We start from the raw sequence: 27,067 nt of genomic DNA on the forward strand, positions 1-27,067 counted from the left end.
TGTATACTGTAATGTATTTATATTTAACATGTGTTGTGAGTCGCTTGGAAACCTTTGGGTAACAAGCTAACAAGTCTAATAAATCATCATTATCATCTGTCCCATTCTCTGTACGAAGAGTGCCCTGTACCGAAGGGATGGTTTTTAAAAATAGGGTGTCCTGAACAGACCGGTATATAGCAAAGTCATCTTCCATGTTACTCCTATTCTTCCAAGACCTTTTGCATTGCTCTCTCCAGCTTCTTACCGACCAACCTGCAACTTTCAGCTTTAGCCATGTAATCTTCCTATTAGGTTGTCCTATCTCAGCTTCCTAAATACAGGAAATATATGCAAATATGAGTGTGAGTCTTAATCATGCATATTAAGTAAACTAAAATTAGAACACCTCATGTGTATGACTTTCAGTATGTGCTGCATCTAAAATATCAGTGTGTGGAAACTGCCAAGGACGCACCTCTTTCACATTAAAGATTTGGTTTCCAGAACCTGTCTTGAGATTCTAATTCTAACCAGTGCTGGGGGGGGTTTTTGGGGGGGTGCCGGTACTCACTGTGAAGTTGTTACAGTAAGTGCCACAGTTTTAACATTTGATGGGGTGCCGGTACTGCGTACCCTCAAGTGCCCCCAGAAAAGCACTGTTTCTAATGTAAGAGAATGTTGCTGGAAGAAATATTTAGTCACATTATGCTGAACAGTAGTATAGAAAAGAGGCAAGTGGTTTCTTTTTGGGAGCTGAGTGACAATAATCTTAGAGAAATCATATCCACTCTAATTCCTAAATATACAGACATTTCATTGTAGGCTTACAGTTGGCTTGGTGGTCCACTGCTGCAACTAGAATTATCACCTGACCTGGGTCAGGGGAAATAAATCTGGAAGGCTCCTTCTCACAGAGTTATACAAAAACTTGACCACGCAAAGTACAGGGTGTGCTTTACTTGATTGCATCAGAGAACTGCAGGAACACAGCTTTTAACCTGCACTTCATTACTGAGGTATGAATGGGGAAGGTGGAAGGAAGGGAACATAGCAAAAAGAGTGCCATGGACTGTTAAATGTGCGGAAGTTAGCTGATCATATTGATGTGAAAACACCTGCTTTCAGTACAACAGGATAGAATAAAATTGGCAGTTCTAAAAATAAGGAAATTGTGAGAAACTCTAATGAGTGCTTTCTACGTTTAGCCGATCCTTTCCTTGCAAAATGACATTCATGTGAGCTTTTCACTTTCTCAGCACAAGTCACTTCAGTTCACAACCCTCAGCCTTCAAGATTATATGCTTTCATTATTTCGTCATTTTCTGTCCATTTATAGCAAGGTCACTTATTTGTTCTAAGTGGGGAAAGTGTCCTGTGACATTTGGAATGCCAGGGAAGAATATGCAGTGGCAAGCTGCAAGATCAAGCTTTCACTCATCAGGAATTTAACACTCCTGCTGAAATATCTGCTACAGCCAGTTAACCTTGACAGTGCCCTGGGCAAGACTTTAATAAGAAAACAACCCCTACACGACGGGCAGATGACTTCCCTGATTGTTCCTTTCCAAAAGGCTCTCACCTGTCTCTTTCAATATTCATTTGCTTTCTCAGTATCGAGCAGGCAACCAAAATGAGTCAGCAAAATTTTAGCTCTTTATTTTAGCACTCTGAGGACAGTAATAATAGTGCAGCTGCCATTTCAGATGAATATTCATCTGGTATTTTGATAACATCAGAGGGAGATTGCACTCTACCCACACCCAGAAAATGTGTCAAGGTTGAAAAGACAAGTTTTATGTAGGGAAATAACAGGTCTTGAGAGTTTACTTTGCTCAACATTCACGCCAGGGGGTTCCCAAGTGAAATAGCAGAAAGCTTTACCACCATTGCTGAGGCATGTTGGGAAGGCCACAGATCCTAAACTCATTCTGCAATCCCCTCCTCAAAAAAACAGACCCTGTTTGACTCAGTGGGAGGAGGTAATGACTAAAAGAAGGCGGAAACCCCATCCCACCTTCCAACCTGGTCAGAATTTAAGAAATGGCGTCTCCTCCAATCACAGATTTTCAACGCTTTAGCAACGCTCAGTTAGTCTCAAAGGGCTATAGTAATAACTTTTGCGGCTGGAAAAAAACCCCGAATTCAAATTGTAAAATTACACTCCATTACTTCTTCCTAATTTTGAGACATAATAATAGCTGCAGAAAAAAGCTGCTTTTGGAAATTATCTAAAAGATGAAAAAGGGTTGTTATCTACGGCTTATTTAAACTGAGAAATGCTAACCATAAGCCTATATATAAGGCAAACTAGACAGTGTGCTTGTGCTGTCAGGTTGGATAAATTGATTTTGACATAATACATTTAATTCTAGGTTTTAAAGTGTAGCGATCACTACAAGGAAGGGTCAGCGTGTACTTTGGGGCCAAAAATAGGAGACTGAAAATAACTCTTCTTCACGCCTGTTTATTTGGTCGAAATGGCAAACAAAGGTCAGCTGCTCACAAGACAGTAGACAGGTCAAAGCAGGTTGCACTTATTTTTATCTCTCCTTGCTCTATTGTCTCTCTATATATGAAGGTCCTGTAACAGGCTGGTCCTTCTGCAGAACCAGGGTGCTGCAATAGATCATCTAGGGGTGCGGGCATAGGCAAACACCTCTGAAACCTCCCTGTGCACCTGCCTGAACACCAAACAAGACACAAAGGCAGAGAAAGCAACATTGGGATTGCCGTCAGGTTGCAACATCCAATGCTTGCTTTAACTCGGCCTTGCCCAAGGGAAGCTTTTGGTAAGTGCTTTCCAAATGAAATAGTGTCCAGTGCTCCTCCCCACCTAGTCTTTCAAAAGGGAAAAGCTGAGTAGTGGAGGAGAGCATGCACTTTTGGACTGTTGGACACCACTTACTAAAGTGGTGGAGCTGCCAGAGCTGGCTGATGTCAGAGGCTGAGTTGCCTACTCACGAGAAGGACCTTGGAAGAGACACATGCCCGACTGGAATGTTCCCCCCTCCTGGGCAATCGTTCAGGAACTTCAAAAGCATTCCTTAGCCTGAACATCACAGCGACTGGTGCCAGAAGACACCAGCACACTTTAGGGATCTGCAGAAGTTTGTGCAGTAGCGTAACAGAACTCAGTAGCTCAGCATCTTGGCTAATCTACGTTTATTTACATATAAACACACATGGAGCACTGCAACATGGCTCCCTCTCTCTCTAGCATCAGACAGCAAGGAAAAAGAACAAAGAACAACAGTTCCACTTCAGGAACACAGTAAGACAAACATCCTGTCTACGTCACTTCCCACTCTGTGGAATGAAAACAGATACAGTCATATGACAGACAACAATCCCATGACTGCACACGGGGGATGAATCTCCAACAATTCAGGCATGCGCTGAATGTGGACCAATCCTGGTCTACATTGATTGCCAGCAGTTCTTCATGGCTTTAGTCTTTTCCAGACCTATCTGGAAATGCCAGAGAGTAAAGCTGGAGCTTTGGCAAGCGAAGTACATGCTCTCCCAGTGAACTAATATTCTGTCCTCCAAGTCTGCTTAATTGTCTCCCTGCTTGAGGCAACTGGGGTTGTCTGAGGTGCAGTGTTAAAGTCTGGGTGACTTCAACATTTGTGCTGTGGCCCCCACATGTGGTGCAGTTCAGGATCTGATTGCCTCCACAATAACCATGGATGTGTCTCAGTTTATATCAAGGCCCCCTCATTTGACAGATCACGTGCTCAAGATAGTGTTTTGTAGTGGCAAGGAGTATTAGAAACTGGTATAGAAAAGCTAGGAGCCAAATGGCTTCTGGGACCTGGGTGCCAAAACAGAATGTCTAGTTGCCATTTGGAGGGGGGATCGGCAACACATTTTAATTATGATTTTGAACTAATATGCAATTCACATAAGTGACACATTGTTAAGATCACATTTTTAGCAGAAATTGTTAATACATGTTTAATTTGGTGCTTGCAGTAAAAATATTGGTACCAACCATACTTCAGTTTTCAAAACACGCTACTCTTGACTGTTTAACTCCTTAACATATTGTCTATCTTTAACATTTACTTTGAGACTTCAAAGCACATACATTTCAGTAATCCTTGAGTGTCAGCCAGATGCAAAAAATGGCACCCAGGTTTGTGGAGGTGTACACAAATGGAGAATCTTTAGGCGCGAAATGCACCTGGCGCCCTGCTAATTTCAAACCCTGGTGGCAAGACAGTTGTAGTCTGAAGGTGGTCTTACGAGTTTGGGGTGGTTACCTTTGTAATCATGTTGTTAAAAGGTTGAGGCTTATGAGAATCTCTAAGCTCTGCAGGGGTAGAAGGATATACCGTATTTCCCCCTTTTTAAGACACCGTCTTATAACTTTTTTTTCCTCAAAAAAACACTGGGTGGCTTACTTTCGGTGGGATGTCTTATTTTTTTATTACCGGTACGGTTTTTATGGCTCAGGGCGCTGGCGGTCTCTCTTGAGTGCTCGGCGCTGCAGCAGCCACCGGTTCCAGGCGGCGGGGCAGCAGGCGTCCTTGGCCAAGCCAGGTGGAGGCCGCTGGCTCAGGCGCTCCGCCCGCCGCTGCAGGGCGCTCCAAGCTTCTTGGCCGGGCCAGGAAAGGAGGAAGCAGTGAGCCCAGCGGTGGTGGCAAGCACGGAAGCGGCAGGGACGGCGGTGGACAAGAAGGCGGAGCGCGGGGATGCAGCCAGCAAGGCGGGAGCGCGATCAGCTGTTAAGCGGAGCTCTTGGAGCGCCGCTTCACAGCTGATTGCGCTCCTGCAGTGCCGGCCGCATGGAGTGACTCTGCGAGTGGAGGTGCCTGTGGGGGTTGGTTTCCGCGGCGCGGGAGTATGGCTTATTTTGGGGGTATGTCTTATATTTCTCAAATGCTTAAAAACCCTGCCACGGCTTACTTTATGACTACGTATTAAAAAGGGGGAAACAGGGTTTCAGAATATCCCATTCATAATATTTAAAAACCTTTGTGTGCTTACAGTCTGAAAAGTAAGCTGATACCACTTTATCCAAGTGACAACAAACATTCAAGAAGTAGGTCTGAAGACAATTTAATAAGAATAAACAACAAGCCTTGTGTTCTGAACCTGCACACTTTTCATCTGTAGGTAGTATATATCACTCTCTCTGTATGCCTTATGCAACTAAGAAATCAAACTACACAATTCTTTTTATATTCCCTGTTGAAGAGCGTTTGGACTTGAAATGTGCCAGGATTTGGCTTTTTTTTTTACTCTCATAAAATTTCTTTCATATCCACTTCTAGAATGTCTGCTGTGTGATAAAAGAATAAATATTTAGTAACAAATCAGTAGGTATTTGCTTTAATAAGGTGGCTGAAACAGTACTATTAATTAAATTTATATCCTCCCGTTCCTCCAAAAGGAGTCCAAGGTAGCAAACAAGTGATAAAACAATAAAAACATCTCAAAACAATTCCAGTAGTAAATGCAGATTGGGAAAGATGTCTACTTAAAAGCCACCGAAAAGACAAGTTGGATCCTCCTAACAGAGGGTCCATGTTGCGCGCAGCCCTGCGACTCCCCACAACCAGCTTGGAGGTGGGGCTTTGCCCCGCTCCAGCCACTGGTGCCATAACCATGCCACTGGCCTTTAGCCAATCGGCAATTTGGCCGGGGGCTGGGGGTTTGGGGGTACTTAATTGGAAGCGCGACATAGGGACCTCCTCTTGTTTCGTGCTGCCCAAACACCCATCCACCCAGCCGTTGGTTAGGTCGTGTCTGACCTTGCTTTAGACTTCGGTTGGTCACCTGCTTTGGAACAGGGGCCAGGTAGGAATTTTTCCCAATGTGGCAGATTGGCAGTGGCCACTTGATTTTTGTCCCTTAGCAATCGTCACAACTTTGTAAGGTTTGGCGGTTAGGCATTGGTTTTGGGGGGATGTGGGGAGGGGAGGTGCGGCCATCACCTGCCCCTCCATTTGATAGGGCATTCCATTAAAGGGGTCTGGATCTCATCCAAAGCCCGGGGAGAGCCCCAGGGGTGAGCTCCAGTTAATATAATAATAAATAATAATAATTTTTTATTTATACCTCGCCCTCCCCAGTCAAAACCAGGCTCAGGGCAGCTAACACCAATAAAATTACAATAAGACATAAAAGAAAAGAAAACAATTAAAATACAGATTAAAATACAATATTAAAATTTAAATTGCAGCCTCATTTTAAGTAGTCCATAAATCCAAACCATGAGGTAGGGGTCACAGGGGTCAGACTGAGTCTAACCCAAAGGCCAGGCAGAACAGCTCTGTCTTGCAGGCCCTGCAGAAAGATGACAAATCCTGCAGGGCCCTGGTCTCCTGGGAAAGAGCGTTCCACCAGGTTGGGGCCAGTACTGAAAAGGCCCTGGGTCTAGTAGAGGCCAATCTAGCCACCTTATGGCTTGGGATCTCCGGAATATTGTTGTTTGTGGACCTTAAGGTCCTCCGCGGGGCATACCAGGAGAGGTGGTCCCGTAGGTACGAGGGTCCCAAGCCGCATAGGGCTTTAAAGGTCAATACCAATGCACAATATGCATTGATGGAGCTCCCTCTGCTGGTAGTTTACCCTTGCAGGCTCCCTGCTGGGTGGGCAGGAGCCAGTATAGTCATTAGATACCAATGCCTAAGCCAATACCAGTCACACTTGTGTATTCAATAAAGTTGTGGCCTAAATTTGCCCATTAACCTTTAAACTAAAATTCTGTCTCCACTGTGTCTTATTTCCATGGGGTGGGTTTCAGGGCTTGACGTGCAACTGAGACGGCATCTGACTATTATCCAAGGGGAGGGAATTAAAAAAGGTAGATGCCACCACACTGAAAACCCGATTTCTATACGGGGCAGAACACACCTCCTAAAAAGATGGTATTTGCCAGACGTCATCATGTACACAACGCAGTGACAAATTGGGTATATAAGAGATGAGACAATCTTTCAGGTATCCTGGTGGCCAGCTGTATAGGACTTTGGACCATCAGCTAGTGGTCAACAAAAGAGGTTTAAAGACTGTCTCAAGGCAAATCTAAAAAATGTAGTATAAACACCGACAACTGGGAAACACTGGCCTGCGAGCGCTCCAGTTGGAGAACAGCCTTTCCCAAAGGTGTCATGGGCTTTGAAGACACTCGATCTCAGGACACAAGAGAGAAACGTGCTAAGAGGATGGCACACTTGGCAAATCCACACCGTGATCAATTCCTGCCCGGAAACCAATGTCCCCACTGTGGAAGGACATGCGGATCCAGAATTGGCCTCCACAGTCACTTACAAACTCATTGTTAAAACCGTGTTTATGGAAGACAATCTCACTGGGCTACGAGTGATCGCCAAAGAGAGAAGAGGACTTTAGAAACCAAAACTAGCACCTTGAGTTTAGCCCAGTACCAAGTGTATTTGCACACTGGCACTTAACACATTTGCAAATACACTTCTCGGTCAACATTCCCTTAAGATTAATGGGAAAGTTCCTGACACTGTTTTCTATCCCTTTGGATTCAAGTTCCATGATATCACATTATTGTATCTGTGATCCTTACTCACTTGGCAATAAATTAGTCTTTCATACCACCCAACATTTTGGAAGGGCAAAGCGAGACCCACCCACCATCCTGCATGGCTGCTGCATTGTTTGAAAGATGTTCAGTTATTTTCTCTTTTGTTTTGTTAGGAATGACTCAATAAAACTTCAACAAAATCTACTTCTTCAGTTTCCTGCGTATCCTTCTCTGAGGCAAAAAAACAAAGATCCTGAAGAGACATGCATATTTAAAAATGTATGATAATATTGATAGACTGATAACCAATTAAATGTAAAGAGCTACTGGATATAAGAAAACCTATCCAATTAGGATGCACGTCTGTGATTGATGGAGAAGATATGACCTTCATGCTATTTCTTATCTGACAATGAATATTGTTATACGTCAAAATTAAATAACTCCAAATTTATCAACATCTTTACACCATGTGTCCTTGGATAGATTCTTCACTAGCATGACCTGCTGCTTTGAAAGCTAAATCAAGTTATTTCCAACTTTATGACATTTCCTGTGGCATTTAGTCAACCAATCAATCTGGTTCTGAAGCTCTGGAAACAGTATCTATAAACAGAGGGAGCTCTTATGTTCAGTCAAGCAAACAGAGTTAGCTTATGGCTTCAATGAAGGTCTTTAGGGGTGGTAGAGTAAATAGGGGCAGCTTCTCTCGCGAAGCAAAAGGATGCTGTTCTTCATTTTCCATTTCCTCTCCCTCCTCCCCATGATGTCTTTGTGAAGGAGTGTGGCTAACAATGCACATAAATTTTATCCGTTCTCCTTGGCGGCTCACTGAATATCACTGCTCATTTTAGTGCACCGCCCAAGCATCTGCAACAGGAAAACCATGTGCTAAAATTCCTATACCCAAGAAAACAGAACAGGATTCAAGGCAGCAAAATATTATTGTAACAATGAAGCGTTCATCGCAAGTAAAACTATGGTGAGTCTTAACTATGGTTTATTAGTACAAGTGACCTCCCAACTTGTGGTTTGCAAAGTTTATTTTACTAAACCGCAGGTAAGTTCAGATTTCAGATGTAACACTAAACTGTGAATAATTAAATACACAAGCTTCCAATCTGTCCCTTGTTGCCATACTGGAGAAAAGATGGGGGAGGTATGCAAGCCTGAACTTTGCACAAGCTCATCCTTACGATGCTAAATAAAGGATGGGAAGCTATGGCCCTCCAGAGGGTGTTGGATTCCAACTCTAATCAGCCCTAGTCAGCATGGGCAATGCAAAATCTGGAAGACCACAGATTCCCTATCCCTATGCTAAACTATGGTTTAGCATTATGTATGGACACAGCCCGTCACTTTTGCTTTTATCCTCTCCTACCTTTATTCCTTTTGTACTATTTTTCCTATTGCTAACATTATTATTTGGAAGATTTATAAACTGCTTTAAGCATGCTAGCTAGCAAAGCAGCATACAAAAAAATTAAAGAATGTCATAAGAGGGCAGTGTGGAGGCATGAGGCTCCAACTTCAGCATTCTGCAGGCACCGAGCTGTTGGGTGAGTAATGGCACCAGGCACTGACATTATCATCCAGCAGTTGTATTATTGTTGTTAGCATCTTTAGAGGGGGGGGGTTGAGATGGTGGCCCTGAAAAACAGCACAACTGAACTCAACTTAGAAGTACATAAAATCAAAATGACAGATGAAATATGACATCTAAAAAGATTGGCTGGAAAGATCAGGAACATAAAATTAGGGAAAAGAAAAGCAATATGTGACCAGACTGAGGAAGGCAATGAAATGAGACGTTCACAAAATGTCACATAAACAAATGAGGGGAGAACAATAAATGGTAAACGAAAATTGATCTAACTAGAATCAGTTAAAGAATTGATTTTGTATAGCCAGACAGATTTACAATTTTAAACAATAAACAGCAAAGTCTCTCCAGAACACAGCTCATGACAAAGATGCTAGCTATTAAATCACTATCACGTAAGACCTCAAGCTTTTATCTTTGCACCTCTTCAGTTTTCAAAAGACTTCCATTTTTACAATATGGTTTAACAACAGTGAGTGAGTGAGAGACGTTTTAAATTGTGTATGACAGTTTTAATATATATCACTAAGATTATTAGAATGTAAAGGGGTATTTTAAAACTCAGGCTTCAGTTCCAGTGGTGACTTTTCTCTGTATTACATTTTGTATTTTCAGGTGTGTCTTCTCAATTGGAACCAAATCACACAACCTAATATGAAAAATAATCTATAGAGCAGCTAGTCAACATATGTCCATTACTTCAGCCAATCATTCTTTTTCCAATTCTGTGTATCTGCTTCTATAACAAATTCAGTTAACTGCTGAAGCTGTGCTCTTTGAAGAAGAATGAAGGCTCCTTTAAGAAGATAGTCGTGACAGTTGAGGGCAAAAATCCTGCTTTCGCTTTATACTTCTATTTCATAACAGAAATAATTCTCTGTGGAATTCCCTTTTTAAAAAATCAAGGAGTCCACAGCTAAAAACTACTCAGCTCACATATGGATATGACTCATTCAAACAGCCATTTGATTTAAGCAGAGTTTCCGTAAATGGCCCTGTGGTTAAAACAAGGGGCTATTTTGAGGGAGATTTTTCTTTTCACATTGCTAGATTTCACAAGACTTTATTTGCAGTTCTTAACTTTAGCACATTAAACTCAGGACACTCTGGCTCAGGTGGTATAAAAAAGGACCGTTTTCTTTTCAGATGTGGTTCTTAAGTTGCCATTTTTTAAAATAAAATAAAAAAGTGGTCAAGAGACTGGACTGTATTTCTGCAATCTATAGGTTCAGGTCCCAGTTTTTAAAAAGTAGAAGAAACTGAAATGAAATTGTGGTACTCGTAATCTTTTCCATGTTGAGACATTTATAGCTTTTTAGTGCTTTTCTTCTAAGAAGTTATTTTCTGTTGCTTCCTAAATCTCAATCCCTTATTTATAGCTTGTGGAAGTGTCAAGACTGGAATCTCTAGCAGATAGCCTGCATTACTGGAGTCAACAGAGTCTGCAGGCAAGGATAAATTGAGGGAAATTCTTGTGAACTGAATGGGTTTCTCCCCTGAATTTAGGAGTTGTTGCACTAAACTCTAGTCCCACCTGTCAATTATGATGAGTCCATAGTGACATGAGTTCTGGCTGTTCTCTGAAATGAGGAAATGGGCCAGACAGTTGACACTATCACTCCCTAGTACCCTCTATCAATCAGTGTACCTCAGGCTCCTAAGTTTTCTGAGGTGATTTGAGGTGATGAAAGAAGTGGATAGACAGCTAAAGTGATGGTGGAGACAGACTCAGGATGAAGCCACCTAAGCACACACTGAACTGGGCGCCACTGAAATTTGAAAGGCCAAAGTCCCCCACTGCCTCCTGAACACTGTTTGATGGGACATTTGGGCTGCTGCTGGAAGGGTGAAACTGCTGAAAATCAGTCTGATTTTGGGTGATCCCTTCCTCTCCCAGAAACCTCCTCACCCCATTCCATTTTGTTCAGGGAGGGTCACAATCCTCCAAGATGCTTTTCAGTGGGTGTTGTTGTCTACAGTGAGGTACACTAGACTTTCCTTTCATTAACTTCTTTCCACTCAGTTACCACAGGATCCAAACCATTATATTAAAATATTTTAAAATACTGTAAACGGGGGAAAAGATGACTATAATTGGCTAACTCGTTCAGTTGAGCGCCACAGTTATTAAGTGAATAAAAGATTTTTGTGGGGGTTTTGCCTGTTCTTTTTATAGTTCATTTGGTTTCCAGGAAGTAATACTCACAATACAATTAATGTGCTTAGCTGTCGCTGCAGTCTTACCTATCAAACATTTATCAAATTAGCCTCTTCGTTATGTTTAAAATGGCCTATTTTTCAATTTCTTGTTTGCTACAAACAGGTTGTGAGAAATCTGTCTGGAACTTGTATTCTTGGAAATGTCTCTTTCTCTGAATAAATCAATATACTGAACATTTAGTGTATCTAAATGTTATATCTAAATATTTAGGGCAGGAACAAGGAGGAGGAGGAGGAGGAGGAGGAGGAGGAGGAGGAGGAGGAGGAGGAGGAGGAGGAGGAGGAGGAGGAAGCATTATTGGCCCTGGCTTTATTAATAAAACCACACACTGATATTTCTACATAGTAAAGTGGTTACTAAATGTCTTATAAAATACAGTGGGACCTCGGTTTAAGTACACAATTGGTTCCGGAAGTCTGTACTTAACCTGAAGTGAACTTTCCCATTCAAAGTAATGGAAAGTGGATTAATTCGTTCCAGACGGGTCCGCGGAGTACTTAAACTGAAAGTACTCAAACCGAAGCATACTTAAACCGAGGTATGACTGTAAAAAGAATTTATTTCTCATGAGCACCCTGTGAATTATGAACATAAGAAGAACCTGCTGGATCAGGTAAGCGGTCCATCCAGCTCAGCATCCTGTTCTCACAATGGCTAACTGGATGCCCATAGGAAGTTCAGAAGCACTCTCTGCACCTGTAATTCCTAGCAACTGGGATTCAATGGCATATTGCCTCTGGCAGTAGCAGCAGAATCTACCCCATGGCTGGTAGCCATTGATAATCTTCTCCTTTGTGAATTTGTCTAGTCCTCTTTTAACATCATCCAAGTTGGTGGCCATCTTGTGGGAAAAAATTCTATAGCTTAACAATGCACAAGTACTTTCTTTTGTGTGTCCTGAATCTTCCAACATTCCGTTTCATTGGATGGCGCCAATGTCTAATATTTTGATCCACTTTCTCCACAACACGCATAATTTTCTACGTATCTATCATGTCTACTCTTCCTCAACACTGAATGAAATAGGTAAGCTCACTAGCTAGTATGTGTATTAGAGGTGCTATGTACATTAGTACATAAGGGCTGTTTTATATGTTATAAGAGCAAGATTATTCTAGAAATTCTCTAAGCCATTCCTCCATTTTGGGAAAGGATTGGCTCTTTTGAGGAGGGTAGGGTCTGGTTTACGCAGCTAGCTATAAAATAAATATACACACACATATGCACACATATACCTAACGTTCTGCAAAATTCTATCCTTATGGTCTTCTTTAGGGATTGTGTATTAGGACCTCCATACACAATGCCCAAGCTTGTGCCCCAAGGAGGTCACTTTGGCCCTGCTAACACAGCAAATTGACTTCACCCCCAGAGGTACACTCTGTAGTCCCTTGAGACAGACGAACGCCAAAAATCTAAATGCACAAACATTTGACGTAGCAGATTGTCAGGTATTGTGGTCTAGGGGTCAGACAGGCAGCCACAAATGGACAATCTAACAGCACCTCAGGCAAAGGAACAAGCCACATTTGGCAGCTTTATAGGGCCAGGTAGAATCTATTGACCAATTGATTAACTGCTGGCTGGAATCAGCTAGTTATCACTCTCGACTCTCTGTAGTAGTAACATTTCAGCGCAAGGATGCCAAGGCATCAGCTCCTTCTTCTTTCAAGCTGTCTTAATGGCATGCAAAGAAAGGAAAGAAATTAAGATTTCTGCTTAATGTAAAACTCCACTAACAAAGCAATTTGGAAAGTCCATTGCAGGCAGCAGAATCCTCTTTACTGAATCACAAGCCTACAAAGGATAAAAAGCACAAAGCCCCCCCCCCCTCTCTCTTTCCATGTACATAATTATGTCCAAGAACACTTTACGGATCAAAGATCAGTATGAATTAAATATTTTTTTCCCTTATTGCCGCACAATAATCAGTTCAAGAATTCCCAAGGTCTGTGATAAATGCAAATAATTTTAGTCTACAAAATTGTTAACATGCATTTTCTCTTCCCTAGGCAGCAAAATAAAAGGGATCAAGAAGATACTACAACCAAATGCAGCCTGTATTTCAAGGCAATGGCATTATCTAGTTCTCCCGTCTGCCTCCTGCCTTTCTGTCTTCCAAAGCTTTCGCCCTCAATCTTTTCCAGTGGTTTTATTTCCTGGCCTTTCATCCTAATTAACTGCCATTTCATGGGCACCAGCTTTTTTCTGGCAACTCCTGGGTTATCCATCCACAAGGTCTTAATATGTTTTTTTCACATTGGTATCCTAACTGTAGAAGCTCTAGCATGCCAGAACGTCAGTAAGTGTGTCAGCTCACTTGCTTGGATTCCCTGCATGTTGCAATAAATCCACAGCCAATTTAGAAAACCCTCACAACCATGCAGGAAGCAGGAAAGAGAGAGATACCAGGTAGTTTCCCAAGACACACATATTCAATTAATTTTACCAACAAAGAGATTTTTTTCAAAATATTCTTTTAGGATCCCATGTTAAGATACATTGCTAATCCGTGATATGGGAATGATGAGGGTGCATGAACCTTGGGTTCATGTCCTCTTTTCTCTTCATTTCAATGTATAAGATCTACCCACCATTCCCCCATGACATAAAACTCTAAAACTCTGGTTTGTTCTAACTATGTCTACTTAAAACAAACCAGAGTTTGATATCCTTGTTTGTTACTTAATTATAATTAGGGAAGGGAAAATATGCCAGTCTAGACTTGTGCAAGCTCATTCCCACAATTCTAAACCATGTTTTATAGTATTATTTATTCATAAAAGTATTTATAAACTGCAATATCAGGGCAGTACACAGCAATAACACATCGCTAAAAATGGGGGGTTGTATTCAGCTATAAGTGCAACGCAGTGTAAACCCACTGAAATTAATTAACCTGAGGTAGTCATGGCAATAGGGACCCAGGTGGCGCTGTGGGTTAAACCACAGAGTCTAGGGCTTGCTGATCAGAAGGTCGGCGGTTCAAATCCCTGCAACGGGGTGAGCTCCCGTTGCTCGGTCCCAGCTCCTGCCCACCTAGCAGTTCGAAAGCACATCAAAGTGCAAGTAGATAAATAGGGACCGCTCCGGCGGGAAGGTAAACGGCGTTTCCATGCAGAGCGAGATGAGCGCCGCAACCCCAGAGTCGGACACGACTGGACCTGATGGTCAGGGGCCCCTTTACCTTTACCTTTACCTAGTCATAGCAATAGGTGGTGCTGTGGTCCATACCACAGAGTCTAGGACTTGCCAATCAGAAAGTCGATGGTTTGAATCCCCACAACGGGGTGAGCGCCCGTTGCTCAGTCCCTGCTCCTGCCAACCTAGCAGTTTGAAAGCACATCAAAGTGCAAGTAGATAAATAGCTACCACTGTGGTGGGAAGGTAAACGGTGTTTCCGTGCGCTGCTCTGGTTCGCCAGAAGCAGCTTAGTCATGCTGGCCACATGACCCGGAAGCTGTACACTGGCTCCCTTAGCCAATACAGTAAAGCGAGATGAGCACTGCACCCCAGAGTCATCTGTGACTGGACCTAACGGTCAGGGGTCCCTTTACCCTTTAGTCATGGCAATAGTCTATTCTGAATAGGACAAATGTTGAAAACCACCCAATATAATCAGTAAAATGACTGGCCAGCATAGGTGCTGGTTCCAGGGGACCAAGGCACTAGGGGTCCCTCAATATACTTTTTTAGGGATCTGGGACCCCCTATTGTTGGAGCTGGGCAGAGAGTGACACTGTGCAACATTGTGTGTGTGATGTCAGGACATCACATTGGGGCCCCTCAATGTGCTTCAGAAGATGGTGCCTCTGTTGACCAGTCAAAAAAATTTCAAGCAGCTACGCAGGCCTGTCAGCATAAAAAAAAGTCCTGAAGAGATTCCTTGAAATAAGAAGCAATTATGACTTCCGAATCACTGCTAGAAGTGTGTTCTGTGGCATGGGACCAATGGCAATAAATGCCCATCTTCTAGTGGATGCCTGTTGGGCTTCTGTAATTCTAGTTGGGAGACAACGAACACTGTTCCTTTTATTGGTCTCAGTGAACAAGCTGGGATATAAAGGCTCCTGTGGGCTTTAAGGCATCCTGAGCCCATGTTGGTCAGGACTTTGTATATCAGCCTTGAGTCTAGCTAAGTCGCATATTGGCACCCAATGGAAATGTTTTAACCGATGTGTTGCATTGGCCATCTGCTCCAATTAGTCATTTAGCACTGCATTACGCCGTTGGGGCCAAAGGACAGCGTCAAGAGGCATATCGTCAGCCAAAATCTATACAGTGGTACCTCGGTTTAAGTAGACAATTGGTTCTGGAAGTCTGTACTTAACCTGAAGCGAACTTAACCTGAAGCGAACTTTCCCATTGAAAGTAATGGAAAGTGAATTAATCCGTTCCAGACGGGTCTGCGGAGTACTCAACCTGAAGCGTACTTAACCCGAAATATGAGTGTAATTGGTTCTGGAAGTCAGTACTTAACCTGAAGCGTACTTAACCTGAAGCAAACTTTCCCATTGAAAGTAATGGAAAGTGGATTAATCTGTTCCAGACAGGTCCGCGGAGTACTTAAATTGAAAGTACTCAAACCGAAGCGTACTTAAACCCAGGGCTGTCTTAAGCATGTCGGGCGCCCGGGCGCCGTGGTGCAGAGATCGCTCCGGCACCCCGCCCCGCCCTGTTTCTTGCCGCAGCTGGTGGGCGGCCCGGCGCCCTGGCGCCCCGGGCCACCCAGCCTACCCCTAGAGCCGACCCTGCTTAAACCGAGGTATGACTGTATAGTGAAGAAGCCAGGCGTACACCTCTGTGGAGAGGGAATTCCACAATTTAGGGGCTGCCACAGAGAATGCCCTGAGAAGGCAACCGCTACCCGAACTTCTGAGATGGAACTATCAAGAGAACCCCCTTTGCTGATCGTAACACCTAGGAGGGTTGGTAGGGAAGGAAGCAGTCTTTCAGATATTTGGGGCCTAAGTCATTTGGGGCTTCAAACATGAACATGAGCACCTTGACTTGGGCCCAGAAATGAACTGGCAGCCAACGCAGTTGGGTTTAAAGCTGGTTATACAAGTTCTAAAGTCAACTCAAGAGAATAATAGGGACCAGTTGAAGTTCCCTACTTGGCTTCAAGGCCAGCCTCATTCAGTAATCCAATCTGAAAGTCACCAGAGAATGGAGTATCATGCCAAGTCATCTCTGTCCAAAAAGGGCCATACGAGCTGGTAAATAAGCCATAGATAGAAACAGACATGCCTAGCCATCAAGGCAACCTGGGCTTCAAGTGACAATGTTGGACCCCAGAGTACCTGAAAGCTATGAGCCTGCTCCAGCCGTGGTGAGCAGGAATCAAGAGGGCACACTGTTGGCCTCACTGCCACAAGCATCTTGTCTACATTCGCAGGCTGCAACAACCGAAAGTGATCTCACTAGGTGTAATTCAATGGTGTTCAAGGAGCCTCCAGTAGACCAGAACCAATTGTGGCATCAACAATATATGGCACTTTGAAGACAATACCCCGATCAGCAGCTTTAAAAATACAGTGGTCCCACAACTTATGTGTAATTTACTTAGATGATTGCAGCTTTAAGTGGATGGTGGGGAAATGGAGAATGGGAGGGGAGCCAGAAGGGGCTGTCTGAGATCTCTTGCGACCTTCCCAGAGCCCAGTAAGCATGGTAGAGGGCTTAAAATCTCCTTTCTGTGGCAGTTTGTGCTTTCTGAGGCCCCCACCTTGCTTACTAGGCTGTGGGAAAGCCATGCAAGGAGCCCTGGGAGCATCTCAGGACCTTTGCACAACCTTTCCAGAGCCCATTAAGCAAAGCAGAGGCCAAGGCCCACTCCAGACAGGAGTTGCATGAAGGGGCAGTTCCAAAGGTTTCCTGACTTTACTTGATTTTGCCTTGTGCGTGGACTGCCAGAACTGAACCTTCACGTAGGTTGGGGACCCACTGTACACACAAACTAGAAGTATTCACAACAGCAGAAGAATAAGGATAATTCTAGAGAGCTGCATCCACTCCCACCCCCACCCCCACCATTTTTATAATTACAGTCAACTTGATTATTAGCGTACATTCAAAAGGAAAGATGTGAATGACATACATACTGTTTTTGTAGAATCATGTATGCTTCATTTCAACTACTTGGAGGAAAGGCAGGAAGGTATGATAAATAAATAAAAAACATTTTCATTTCTGTTATACTAGGTTTTGCAGAAGTGGTAGAAAAAGGAATGAATCATAATGAAAAGCTATATGTTTTTTTTTCCCCAATTCAAATGACAGCAGTTTAATGCATGTAATATCTGCCTTATACACAAAAACAAGTCAGAGTGTTATTATTTATTATTAGAATTCTAGAAGTAACTGACTCAATTATATTTTTACTCGGCACATCATTTCATATAAGCCTATCCTTAAAATGCTCAACGAAAACCAAAGCAAACCAAGCGACAAAAGCAAGTGTTTCTGTGGCAATCACCAAATTTGATCTCGGACACAGATATTATTGTGCTGGTTGAGGCAACTATTTCAGACTACCTGCTTCTGCCTGATTTAAGGAGAATATATTGGCAGCTAGATGTGCCAGCTCCTTTGCATGCTGCTCAGGGAAAAGAAATATTGGGCAGATAGCTGTGCAGCATATTGTACAAACATGAGAGACATATGCACAAAGTCTGCACAGTAAAATGGTGACGCTGTCAGCTTCTTCCCAACCCCACCCCTCCTGAGACAAGTCTGGAGACACTTATCCACTGTAGTTGTCACTGCCAAGGATTTTAAACTGTCCGTCTGAATCTAACCAGGAGCCCACAACCATAGGCATTCTGAGGGAGATGGCAAATCAACGCCCTTGATAGCAAAAACATTGAGCAAGGACCCCTGGATCTGACCAAGTGCAAAGGTTTTCAGTGGAAGGAACAAAGAAATACCCAAGCCCTGCCATCCATCCATCTACTGTGATTAGTCAGGCTACATAAATAATCAAACATGCCTGAAGACAACTGTTCCCAGCTCTCTAAGATCATGACTTGGCTCACATGGACTGTAATGTGAGGTGAGGAAGAACTTCCACTCCACAGCCAATTCTGCATGTGCGTGTTGAACTTCTACAGGCGCCCACATCCTGACAGCTTCCCTTGCCTTTTGCTTCTGCTAGCTCTTGGCATCTGCTTTTTCTTCCTCTGTGGAGCTCTTAGGACAGCAGTTTGTTAGAAATGAGTATCTTAGCCCTTCTGCCATGCAGATCAGGAGCCCTATGAATTTCAGCATGGAAAAGAGATACCCTTCGCCAATGAGCATTGCAACATGGTGGACACATTCTTTATAGCACCGACCACCATTGTAGTGAGGGCAGAATTATAACAGCTGCAGAGAACTGTAGAATACATCAGATGAAACCCCAGAAAACAGGAAAGAAGAAATTGAAAGATAAATCAAACATTTGTCCATTGCTTGAAATCAGTGGCCTTCCCGTGAAGAAGTTTATGAGAACTGTAGGAATTACCATAAAGCAGGCGATATTAAAAAATGACTCCATATTTTCCCAGCTCCTTTGGGTCAATTTTTTGTTTTGTGTAAACACCGTTTGCTGTTGTAAAGACACTGTTCAGCAACACAGACGCATAGCCTTCCATGCTGAAAGCTAGATATGATCCTGCTGCTTTGAAAGCCCCAAGGATGATTGCAAACTGGCTAATTAGAATGCTCAAAGGGTAGTGCTTCCCAAGAATAATGACTTCCAGCAGTAATGTAAAAGGAATGATAAACTTCCTAAGGACTGTAAACATTGGCAAACTTATCCTTGCTTGTGCTTGATAATCCACTTAAGTGATTTCCAACATAAATCAGAGGAAGCAGAAACAGCTTCATGGGGGTCTCCTTATGAAAATCAGGGAAGTGAATGATTTTATTATTATTCTTTTTTTTACAATAAAATAGTGCTGTCTGTTCCAAGATGCACTGGAGATGGGAATCTGTAATCAGTCAGCCCCACCTTGTTTACCATAATGATGAAGAAAGAGCAGATTCCAAAGAAGAGGGCAGAAAGTAGCTTGAACAGAGAGGAAGGGGTGGCGGCAGCAGCAGAAGTGAGTGACTCCTCTTCCTCTTGTCTGCCTTTCATCTCTTGGCATGTGTAGCAACAAGCCCCAATCTGTTGGCCATACCAGATGGCATCCCTGCCACTCTGGCAAGCCACCACACCCCCTCCTCATCAAAGGGGCTGAATGACATTTCTGCTTAACAGAGGAAATTCTCAAAACCTAAGGCATGTCACCTGAAGATCTACAAGAGGGGTTGTACAAGAATAAAAACCAAGACCAAGAATCAAAAACAACATGAAATCAAGGGAGCATGACTTCCATGGAATTCCATTTAATATGGAACCAACAAAATACTTCAGATCCTTGAATGGGTTGGACTCATCATACAACCTGTTTCCAGCAGATGTGTAGTTTCCCCTTGAAGTACCAGGCAGGGTTGCATCCTGCGTTTACTAATCGATCCAGCTTTGTTCCTGGATCTTCCAATGGTGGTTGTCACTAGGGACACTTTTGCATGCACCAGCTGAACCTTTTCCTGGTAAAGGACACCACGCATGCCTGATTAACATCCTAGTTGGAATAGTACAGTATGCTCTACATTGGGCTGCCCCAAGCTGGTACACAGTGCCTCAGCAAGAATTTTGACTGGTGCATGCATATGCGATTCCAATATTACAGCATCTTCACTGACGCCCTGCCTGTTTCCAAACCCAGTTCAAATGGTCAAAGAGGAACATGATATTTAAAGGACCATCTTCTCCCACAACATCCTGACTGCCTAGTCAGGTCTTCTAAACTTTCTCGCCTCATGCAGAAATAGGGAGAAAAGGGGAGAGGGTAAAAATGCAAGCTCAAGGTTTGATGCAGCACATCCTTGGTTTGTTGTGACAGCTGGACCAGACTAAATAATTGAGTGTGTGGTCATCATGTTATGCATCCTTTGATATTTGTTGCTTAAATGGCTTACAAATTGGCTCATCTTGCAATTAGTGTTCATTAAGGAGCAAAATGAGGTTAATAGTCAGATCCTGTCCTCTGCTGTATTTGTATTTGAGCAGAAAGGCATGTAGCATTTGGAAATGTTGAGCAGAATTCAACTGAATCAATGCACAAGCAGTACGACTTCCACTTGCACAACATACTTTTTCACCCTCTCCTTTCCCAGTGCACACCCCCCACAGTGCCCAAAACTGCTCCAGAGGGTTGATAGGAAACCCAGGATGGATTTTGGGGGATCGCAGTGGGGGAATGATAGCAGAGCACATTGGCAGAGCACACAGGAGGTCCCAGATTCCATTCACTGCCACTCAAAGCAGGCAATACTTGGCTAGATGGATAAATAGCATGATCTAATAAAAGGCAGTTTCCCATGAAGCTGCTATTTGTCCCGCTGGAGAAAACAGATAGGTACCAATACTGTCCTAATCTCTCCCACTTCCCTCCCGCACCTAATAGAAACGTGAGGTAGAGGAATGTCATCTGGGGAAAGAGCAAAGAGGTGAAGATGACACACCTTCTCCTCTAAGGCTACTTATCTTAATCCAATATTCTTCCTTCCCTTCCACCCCTGACTCCCAGCTGCTTAGGTTTTTTTATAAAAAAATGTTGAGATTCAAGTGTTGGGTACACCATGTTGAAAATTCTGTAGCTTTAAGTTCTCCTCAATGCCTATGCGTAGTCAGCAGAAATCCTACATGGGCTGATCTCAACAAGAAATCGTAACCATACACATGTGCCCAAGCCTATAAAAAGTAGTATCTTTTTAAACAGAATTGTGTTCCAGTCATAAAATTGTGGATTTGACCATTCACCTCATCTGGCATGTCCACCTTCCAACTGGAAAATGGTTCTCTCAGGGCAGCTTTCCTCGGAGAACATCACAGATATCTCTTGGTAGGCAAGTCTATCTTATAAAGAAGTTGAGTTGACTCCACTCTAGACATGGCCAGTAGCAGCACTGGTTTACAGAGCAGTTCCCACTCCTGGCTAGCCCTGGGAACAGATTATAGGTAAGGCAGTAATTATAACACGGCCCATAGCTTCCAGAATCATTACCCAAAAGCAAAGCAGTAGACTTATATGATTGGAGAGGAATCCCTGTTGAGAGCATGCAGAAGTTTGTGTCAGTGAAAAGACAAGGCAGTGAATTAACCTGTCAATCTGAAAACTAAATGCAGAGAGATACTGTGGAGCACTTCAGACAGAAAAGGGGGAAACATGCAGTAACAGTGTCTAGGTTGAGAATCTGGCTACCACACAGACTGTACAATCATGGTTTTTATTTTATTTTACAAGACTATAGCTTTTGTCAAAAGTAGCTCACCAAAACAAGAAGTAAATAGCGTCACCATTGTTGTTGTTGTTGTTGTTGTTTAGTCATGTCCAACTCTTCATGACCCCATGGACCAGAGCATGCCAGGCACTCCAGTGTCTTCCACTGCCTCCTGCAGTTGGGTCAAACTCATGTTAGTAGCTTCGAGAACACTGTCCAACCATCTTGTCCTCTGTCATCCCCTTCTCTTTGTGCCCTCAAACTTTCCCAACATCAGGGTCTTTTCCAGGGAGTCTTCTCTTCTCATGAGGTAGCCAAAGTATTGGATCCTCAGCTTCAGGATCTGTCCTTCCAGGGAGCACTCAGGGCTGGTTTCCTTCACCATAGAAGTATTCTATTCTGGATTGTTGAGAAACCTGAGAATGGCAGCTTACTATCTAAACATAGCTTTCAATATGCTGGTTATAAAAGCTGGAAAAATATTCAGAATTCTAGGTCCCAGAATTGCCCCTCTACACACCTGAGCAATGAAGCAGGTGGAATTTTTCCAGCCTGCCTGCCCCCCCCATCATCTCCTCTTTGCTGTATGTATCCCAATATTCCAAGTCAGTGCAATATCAAGATCTTTGGCAACAGACTGGAATTTCTCCAAGCTATCTCTGTAGCCATCCATTTCAGAGACCCCATTCCCATATATGTTTTCTTATTTTTTTTAAAAAAAAATAAGTATAAACAAGTGTTGAAACATGAACAGTGAAAATATAAACAGTGCTGAAACATTTTTAAAAAGCAGAACATAATGTTGTCAGTAAAGCTTTCCAAATGAAAAGGAAGCCCACACTTTATTTATCAGTAGCTGCATATGTGAGCATTGCAATTTGGAGCCAACTTCCGCTCCCAGCTACACTAATGCAGATTATGACTGAATCATGACTTTGAAGGTGTTCTCTGGGTTATTCCACCACAGCGGAATGTGTACATATGTACATGCATTCACACGCAACCATCATCTGAAATGACAGCACACATCATCTATGTGATGTTTATGTCAGAACAATGCGGAAATGTTTAAATAAATGGCAGAGGGATGCTGTTTTCAATTTTAAAAAAAACGAAGCCAGAAGCTGACCTGTTTCCATGGAAACAAGAGGAGGACTAGACAGTGCTGCTCTAGAAGGGAAAATTGCAGATGCTGGGCAGGGTGTGGGGGAACTGAAGTATCTCTTATGTTACCTTTTTCACATATCTTTTTCACACAGTTACCATCAAAATATTAGGCCGACTGACTCCATTTTTCTTCCATTTCTAAACTTATTAGGCAACAGGTGTCAGCCAGTCCTCCAGCTGCCATCCTCTCACACTACTGCAGGGTTGTTCCAAAAGGCAACTATTACAGTCTTCTCACAATGATTCATACCACCTTTGGAAAACGGATAAAACAAAATAGAAATGTCAGCAAAAGAGCTTTATTGCCATGCTTGACGTTTAATCAAAAACCTTTTCACTTCTCTTTCATGTAGCAAACTGTCCCTAAAGAGCCATTATTTTCAAATAGCATGGCTGGAACTTGATAGCTTATGCTAATATATTGTTTTCTAAATAAGTAGAGCAGGTTTCTCTTACCATAATGACAAAGTGGTTCTCCATATTTATTTACTGGAGGCAGTTTAGTAATAAGTTCCTGATAGAAGACATCTGTATCATCAATAGCTGAGGATGACACTGAGCACAATGCACTCGCACTGAGGGCTCTGCATCCCAGTAGCAAACATAGCCTGGTTTATTTCCATCCATTCATCCATGTGTGCAGACAGGTAAACATAGAGGTCACACAACAGGATGTTAGAGGGAAAGGGAGGTCTGTGTGCTGTCCGTAGCCTCATGCAGCTGGAGCATTTATAAGGCACAGAGAGAGATGGCCAGATGGGAATGCAAGAGGCACATATGTACAGTATCTCCTACTCAGCCTAACATCCTGTTGCACTTGTGCACATAAGTAGTGGTGGGAGGGGAACTGGGTCCTATTGAGTCCTATCAAGTACTCTGAGCATGGGCGCTGTACTCATGGTGCAAGAAAGTGGATCGTGCTTCTTGTGCAGGTGAAATAAAGTAACTAAATAGTAATATGCTGCTTTAAATAAAAACTTAAGAGGTGGGTGGGTGTTACCAATGCAACCAACTATGTCCTGGCCAGATGAAACCAGTAGTATTGTGCTTGCTGCCATAGGAGGAAGTGGTTCTGAAAGTCCTGCTTTCAACAGCGATTCTCTTTTACTTATTTCCATCTTACACACAGTCACATAGTGTGGGTTGCCAGAGCCCAGGACAGCATGGAGGGAGGGGTGGGAGGGAAACAGGCAGAGTACGCATGTGCATTCAACTGCCTAATGGCGTCAGTGTCACCCAGGAAATCACAACCGCAGTGATAGGCAAAGAAGAGTTGTTCCGTTGTCTGGAGACATCACTTCCTGGTTCACATGGATAAACCATTTTCAACCAAGCCTAGCAACGGAAGTGTGCAGCTGTATTGAGGCACCAGTAGGTGTGAAAATGTTGTGTCCCTAACAATTTTGTGCCTGGGACAACCATCCCGTCCCCCGTCCCCGCACAATGTTACATCACTGTAGGCCCATAACCATCTTTATAGGATGCCCCTAAAAGGCTACTGTAAGCCAAACGCAGTCCTTGGACTTTGTGCTGTCATTTTGCTGCTGCTTTTATCTTCCTGTAGCAAACTGCCCACAATTCACCAACATCCATTCAAACAGCTGATCCATTTGAGGTCCAACTGCCTGCATATATTGCTCTTTGGAAACTTTATATATTATAACAAAATGACTATTTTTGTTGTTGTGGTGGTGGTTGTTATGCTTCCTACCCAGTAAGCCTACAGGTGAGGAGGCAGTAACAGTAAAACCAGCAATGATGAAACGCTAAAAGACTTTAGACCTAGATAATTCTATCAGGTTATCCATGGACTAAAACAACACAGATTGTGTAACACAGTATGCAGTTCTGAGTTTACTCTACTAACCTACTTTCTCATACTTCTAGACTTCTCATACTGCCAAGCACCACACTGACAGCTCTTTAGGACAAGCATCTCAGGATAAGAACCTCCTCCTAAAGTACTTGAGCTTTTCTCCTGAAAATGTGTTAGTGAGAAAATTGCCATTGGGAGTGAGGCCCTAAGAAAGAAAGAGTAAAAAACATTTCAGCCTGAAATTTTATTTACATCAAACCCACTATTGGTGCATTTCACAGCTTACAATGTGGGCAATACCCAGTACAAAAGCAATACTCTCCAAATGTTGTGGGATTCCAGTTCTGACCAGAGTCAGCCAGCATGGCCAATGGTCACAGATGATGGGAGTTGTATTCCAAGAACATCTGGAAAGCACCATAAGAAAAGCAGCGTTGCTATACATGCTTACTCAGAAATAAGTCACACTGTGTTCATCAGGGTTTCCTTTCAGGTAAGAGGTACAGGACCTTTAACCTAAATCTGGTTTATGGAATGGGACCTTAACGTGAAAAGTCCTTCACAATTCCTATTTCTAACAGTTCTCTGAATTTTTTTTAATACTCTGCTTTTTCCTTGCTTGGTGCTCCAGGTAACTATCAATAACATAGTAATGCAATACATAAAGAAATGTGATAAATATCAGATAAATGTATCCTGTCTCTCCTCCAAGGGCCTCAGATACACTTTATACTATTGCAACAACCCTCTGAGAAAGGTCAGGCAAAGAGACTGCAGCAAGGTCACCCACAGAACTTTGTGTCTGCGGAGATATTACAACCTTCATCTCAGCAGCCCAACTACCCATTCCTTTATGCCACCACATCATTTTAAAGATGGAGAATAAGCTTTTCAATACACAGTTCAATGCAGTATAAATGGACAAACCCTGCATTTCAATATGAGGTACTATAAACTGAGTTAACATTCAAGCAAACAACTGTACAGCAGGATGAAGAGCATGATTTCAAAGATACATGCTGATCAAGTGAAGAACAAGTCAACATATATAGTCTCGGTCTCAAATGCTGCATGCATTCCTATTCTTCTTTGGCCATAATCAAAAGACAAGCAGTCTGACTGTGTTACAGATACCTGTGCTGCTCACATCATCAAATAACAACATAGGTATGTATTCACCACAAGACAATGATGTCCAAGCATCTATTCTTTAACAGAAATATGTTTGTTATACTCTATAACACTGTGTGATTATACTGGGTGGTATTCAACTAAGTTTAATAAAAAAAAACATGGCTAGGTTAGGTTCATTAATTTCTGTAGATCAACTTCATTGAATACCACCCACTATATCCTCCTTGTACATGTGGACAAGGATATATAAAATACCTTTTTCCTCCACAGAAGGAAGAGCAGCATGGATTGGGGAAACATACATTTTGAGTAGATTTTGAGTGGAGATTTTGAGTGGGAAAACAGCCTGAAGAGAAAGGGTTAAGCAGCTCTTCTTCCATCCCCTGCTGCTTGACTAAAATGGGCTACTTTTGGTTTAACAAATGTGTTTTTGAAAATTGGGAAATGTACTTTGGCCCTAATACAGACAAGGGAAGTTATGGACAATGGCCTCGTTCACAAAGCACGGTAAGCCACACTATGGTATTGGGAACTCATAAAGGTGCTGGCTGCTGGAGAGTAGCTTGTAGCTGCTTGACTCCCTCCTGGTCCTTTCTGCTTCTTGGTTACAGTGCATGGCTATTGAGTTGAAATTAACCCCAAGAGCTCCTAGTTCAGATGACACGCTAAGCCCAACCTTGTGTTAATTCACTGTGGTGCAACAGTAAACGGGACCAGGGAGGAGGAAAGCAGCTGCAAGCTCATCTTCAGGAGCCCCCATGGTCCCAATAAGCCATACTTTGCTTGACTGTGTCAGATGAACCAGGCCATTAAGCAGCGGAACGTGTATCCTGCTATAAAAATTCCAGCTCCGCACAGGTGCCACTGTTTTTCACTACCTATCAGCCTCAGTTTCTTATCTACAAAACAGACAAATTAAGACACAGGAGCTGTAAAATAACTTTGCAGTTAAAAATGTAGTTTAAAAAATGACACAAGCATTGAATAAAACTAATGAAAGCCTACTCGCATTGCAGAGAAGCTGTGCAAATGTAACCTCAGACATTTATTCTACATTCGTTCAAACAAGGCCAGATCCAAAACAGATTTTTTTAGATGGACCCCAACGAACCGACAGGTATATGCGGTATATGTTTTGTCCCCAAGGCACACCCTGACAGCCTTAGTTTTGGGAACTGAGAGCACTGTTTCAGTATTTCCAGCCCTTGCTGTTCAGTGGTTTGGTGTGCTTCATTCTGCCTTGAGCTCCACTGATCCACACAGCAAACAATGACCAAGCCAAGACCAATGTAGGCAGCCCTGACTCTCTGTACCAAAATCAGG

The 27,067-nt window shown here is 42.9% G+C and overlaps 1 protein-coding gene and 1 pseudogene across 8 annotated transcripts in view; both read right to left on the bottom strand.

Moving 5' to 3' along the window:
* KCNC2 (potassium voltage-gated channel subfamily C member 2) overlaps positions 1-27,067 on the bottom strand; it is a 90,207-nt gene that overhangs the window by 60,974 nt on the left and 2,166 nt on the right. The gene's annotated exons all lie outside the window — the stretch shown is intronic.
* LOC118090692 (nucleotide sugar transporter SLC35D2-like) lies at positions 18,466-19,435 on the bottom strand (annotated as a pseudogene).

This window comes from Zootoca vivipara, chromosome 10 (assembly GCF_963506605.1).
Source record: "Zootoca vivipara chromosome 10, rZooViv1.1, whole genome shotgun sequence".
NCBI classification, from domain to species: Eukaryota; Metazoa; Chordata; class Lepidosauria; order Squamata; family Lacertidae; genus Zootoca; species Zootoca vivipara.